We start from the raw sequence: 5,419 nt of genomic DNA on the forward strand, positions 1-5,419 counted from the left end.
AACTCCCCTAACCTGGAATTCCTTGCTAAACCACGAATTCTTGATGTATCTCCAATCCAAAAAGCTTCCTTAACCCTCTCTTGCACGTCCACAATGTTTTCCAGCCACTCCACCCTCTTACAATCAGTTTCTCCCTTATGAAAACCTACTAATCGACCCTTACACCCATTGTGGTACTCTTTGCCTCTCCCACTAGCTTGTTCTCTCTTACTTATTACCCAAATTAAAGGTGCTAAATGCTAAAAACGAAAATACCTTAAGTATCCTAGCTAATGACTACTCATGAACCATTATTGAATGGTTTCCTACCCATTGGACTGCCTTCATCTGCAGCTAGGGTTTCTACGTCCCTTCAATACCATGCAACCCAAAATTGCCAAAAAAGAAAATTAGTTTTGTTCTTAACAAGGATTGAACCCACAATTAATCAATTAACAATTTAAGTACATAACCACTCAACCAATTCATATTTCATGATAACTCCTACAATTTTAGGAATTTATCATTACACTACACATTCAATATATAAACACACAAAAAAACACATAATTTAGATAACATCCAAATGGCACACATAGGACTCGAACCCAAGTCCTCACACATAATAAAGTACTCTCAACCACTTGAGCTAGTACTTTTCCACGTCATAGCTCCTCATATTTATTGCTTTAAATGTTCTCATTACCCGTCCTAATTAAATAACTAATGAAATAACTATTTAATTTTCCCGGGTCTTACAACAACCATCAGCATTCATGAAACAAAGCATAGCAAAAACCCAAAGGAGGTCTCGCCCAAGCTAGAGTTCTCGCTCAGGCGAGAAGAGTACTCTCGCTCAAGCAGCAGACTCTCGCTTAGGCGAGATTGCAACAGTGGCTCCTGGAGAACTTCACGAGCTCTTGCTTAGGCAAGGCTGTCTCGCCTGAGCGAGACAGTTCGTCGCTCAAAACGCAGCCACTCGCCTGGGCGAGCGCTCGAGTAGAAAAAACTTGGCAAGTTCCTGTGATTCTCGCCTGGGCGAGTATATCAGTACTCACCACTGAACCACGCTTATTCAAACAGGGAACAACAACACCCAAAGCATTTTTGTACCATCAGAAACAACATACGATCACCCAAAACACAAAACAGGACCAAAGCACACCAAACAGTGAATCAAAAGTATGAAGTCTAGCTTCCCTTACCTGGAATAAGCTAGTACAAGACTCCCAACCCCAAATAGCGAGCACAACAACTACGAGTTTATCTTAATGAACTAGAGATTAGAGAAACAGAGCGGAAACGAGATTAATAAAGGAACCTCAGTTGAAACCCCGACAATAAAGCTAGAATGAGAAGAGAACGTTTGGGCGGTTAACTTACTTGGAACAACTGGTCCTCCTAGCTCAATAGGATGGTGAGAGTAAAGCCCTAACAGAGGTAGCAACAGCTCGAGGTATGCGAGAATTTGTTTTACGCAATGAGCACAAGGATTAGGGTTTTGGCATATTTAGGTCTGTTTCCCCCCTTCTGGGCCAGCCCTAAGGCCCAATGGTTAGGGGCAGCCTTAAGAAAAGGGCAGCACGAAAAGTGGGCCTTACATTTATTGTATTTAATTTTATGTTTTATTATTTATTAACACTAAATGTTACATTTTATATAAAAAATCAAAAATTACCTATTTTAATTTCCAATAATATAATATATACTACTAATTTTTGTTTTTTAAACTTAGGGGGTCTGAACTCATGATGTAATCGTGTAAAGATGTGAGGTGCAATTTGGGCCGACATGGACGTTTAGGCTGCTGTTATAAGACAATTACTTTTTGTATCCATCAAATCACTTTACCTAAATGTAAAAAATTTGAGTATTTAGGTGGGATGTAAAAAATTAAATAATTTGAGTATTTATGTGGGGTGTAAAAAATTAAATAATTTGAGTATCTAGGTTTAGGTTTTGAGTGGTTTGATATATAAATAATTAAAAAATATTTGAACATGTATATATAAGTTGTGATTAAGTTTAATTACTAATTTGATCTTAAAATAGAAAGGACAAAGTTGAATCATCTAAGAAAAGAAGAAGACTAAATTGAATAAAAAATAACAAGAGGACCAAATCAAACATTTTTAAGAAATTGAAGGACTAGATTAAACTAAACAATGATAAAAATTACAAAATAAACCAAAATAACAAATTAGAGAATTAAATCACTAATTAAATCATGTATATATTTAACTCTTCAAATTTGTATAACTGTTTATAAATATATTTGTTATGATATCATTAATATAAAAGTTGTACTTATGTACATTTATATTTATGTAATATTTAAATAAAGAGTTTAATAATATTAAAAAAATTGAAAATATCTTTAAATCATAAGAATGTAATTATATTATTGACTAATAGAGAGATAATTATATTCAAAGATATCCTTAAATAATAAAAATATAATTATATTTTTTAGTAATAAAAATCTGATTATATTAACTGTTATAATTATATGTTATTAATTGATATTTATAATTTTAATAATATTAACGTTTTTAATGAAAATTTTCTAGTAATAGGGCTGCATTGTAAAAGCCTTTCGGAAAGAGTCCAATACATATTTGGCCCAAAATCCGTTACACTGAGAGAGCATTCTCAGTCCCTTGATGCCTATATATACTCTCACCAATCCCTAACCCCAACTCGTGCTTAGCTTAGGGTTTCTAAGCGGCGTGACTGCGCTTCAACGGATGCAAAAGGATTGCATTGTAATCTCTGTGTTCCCTTTACGTTTATGTTTTAGGAATTTTCCATCTATTTCTGGTTTTGTTCTATCTTAGGTTTACGTATTTTGTGGCATTAGGGTCTGGAGTTTGGCTCTTTGGCTTTTAACCCGTGCCATAGAGATGAATGCAGCACCCAATACTGAGTTTTTTCAACCTTTTCACTAATTTTCGCTACCATGTTTCTTTAATCAGTATGCGGATCTTTTCGCTAAGGTTGATACATTTTTGATTTTGTTTGTGATGATTTTTGATCAAGTATGGTTTTATATTTAGTTTGCGTAATCTTCCAAATTGTTTGTTTAGAGGGTTTGGAAATTGATGATTGTGGGGGATCTGAAATTTGGTTATTGAGTAGTAATTCAGGCAGCCTTCTTGCCACGATAATTAAATGGCATGAGAGGTGTTAAACTGCTCGTATATAAAATTCTTTTGCTCTTCAGACTTGCTGAAATTATTTTGAAGCTGGTCTAGTAAGCTCAAGTACATTTCAAGATTCTCCATTTTATTTTGGTGTGTTTAGTTATCTTTTGGGTTGCAGAGATTGATGTTAAATTGATGATTCTTAATTTTGTTTTGTGGATTTATCTTTTCTGTAGAAACTAACGTTTGTGCCATTTTTTAATGGTGAGAGTATCATATTCTTTATTGGATTTTGTTAGTTTTTTTTCTACATCAAAAGCAGAACTTGACTTTGCAAAATTAAAGGTGGATATTTAATTGATTTATAAAGTTAAAATATTAATTTCAATAACGAATTCATATTCTTGATAGGAAAAACAATTTAAAATTTTCATTAAAGTGAAAAAGTTTGAATATTTTGGGTGCTGCCTAAATATGTGGGAAAATGACAAGAGTTAGTTTTGAAAGCTGTCGGAGTTATAATAAATCTCTATTAATTATTTGGATAGCTTTTGTTTTTATCATTGGGATTTAAATTTTCATTTTTGGTATGAATTTAAATAATAAATCTCTATTCAAATTATTATTTTTTTGTCATTTCACATTCTATAAAACTTAAAAGAACGTTTTAATAGATTAAAAATAAATTTTAATCTATTAAAATAGAAATAAAGGTTTCAAACAAAGCTATTTTTTTTTCAAATAAATTGTTTTCTTTACCTCTAATATATAAATTATATCCTTTATATACAAATATAATATCAGAAGTTATCATTAATCGTCAAAAATCTTTAAACTCTAAACTTCTTTCCAGTACCTTTAAGCAATAAAAATCATCCAACCTATTCAAAGAGATTTTAATGAATGTTTGGAGTATTATCGGTTAGACTTGAGTAAATAAATAATATTAGATAATTAAATTTAAATAAATTAGATAGAAATGGTTAAGTTCAAAGAGAGATTTACTATTTAATGGCAAAATTTCGCTTGAAAATAATGTTTTATTATTTATGAATTCGTAGATGTATTTTAAATTTTATTGTTAGTGTAATATTTTTTGATAAAATTTAGTAATAAATTATATAAAGTTCTAGCATATTATGAAAATAATTATTACAATGACACATGTGATTTTTTTAACTAAAGATTTGGTATATTTATATAATATTTAAAACTAAAATAAAAGTATTTCTTTTTAAAAAAATGGTTTACTCGGTATAAATGGAAACTATACTAGAAACTTGAAATTAATCCACAAGTCAAATAACTTATACCTAATTAATTTATTTGATATAAACTTTAGAATATTAAATTACTAAATTAATCATCTTGCCTGGAATCCAATACAATCCAACTAATACTAAAACTTAATTTCAAGATTATATCACAATAACACGTAATTATAAACAATCATATTGATGAAAACATGTTATATATAAATTATTGATATTTTAATAAATTATATAAGTAATGTGTTACTTTTATTTTCTTAAAATATAATCGTACCTCATATTTAACTTTTTATAGATTAAAAAGTAAAAAAAATATTCACAAAATCCTTTGGATTAAATAAAAAAAATATAAATAAATTAAATTATTAAAAGCTATCTACTATAATTATTGAATAATTATCTTAAAATATATAATTGGATTGAAAATACATTTCACATTAATTATGTTTACAAAATTTTATATTAATTTAAAATTATTTTATATTTATTTGTATGCATCAAAATTAATATTTCTGTAAAATACAAAAAACATGAATATATTTGTATTATTTTTATTGTATTTTATTCTTTTCAAGTTCAGCATTAGAAAGTACTAACTCTTTGGTAGGGTAAAGATTCGTTGCACTCTTAACTCTATTTGTACATACATTTCAAATATAATGACACTATGATATTTTATTTATTTCCAAATTTATGCTCCTTTTAAAAGATAATATATTTATCATGTATTTGGAAAATAGTTAAAATCAATACATTTGTGTTCAAATTTAATACCAATGTTTCTTCTTTTTTCAATATTAGCAAACAAAATCTAATACCCCATTTTTTCATCTAAGTGAATATTTCACTTTTCAAAAGATTATAATCAACACATGATACTATTGCATCTCTAATGTAATAGTTGAATTGAAATAGTGACATGGTTAGTTCCATGTGAAAAATTTTAAGTTTGTGTATATTTTAGTTTTATTTTTCTATATGAAAAATGCATGTTCTTATCTTTGTATGTATGAGAGGTTGCATGCT

The 5,419-nt window shown here is 29.0% G+C and overlaps 1 non-coding gene across 1 annotated transcript; it reads left to right on the plus strand.

Annotated features, from left to right (window-relative positions):
- The first annotated feature begins 3,123 nt into the window (after nucleotides 1–3,123).
- On the plus strand, nucleotides 3,124–3,249 carry LOC114195745 (small nucleolar RNA snoR77). The gene has a single exon (XR_003606576.1). It is a non-coding gene; the product is annotated as a small nucleolar RNA snoR77 (small nucleolar RNA).
- Nucleotides 3,250–5,419: the final 2,170 nt, after the last annotated feature.

This window comes from Vigna unguiculata, chromosome 8 (assembly GCF_037176805.1).
Source record: "Vigna unguiculata cultivar grain cowpea cultivar isolate G323 ecotype 2 chromosome 8, ASM3717680v1, whole genome shotgun sequence".
Lineage (NCBI taxonomy): Eukaryota > Viridiplantae > Streptophyta > Magnoliopsida > Fabales > Fabaceae > Vigna > Vigna unguiculata.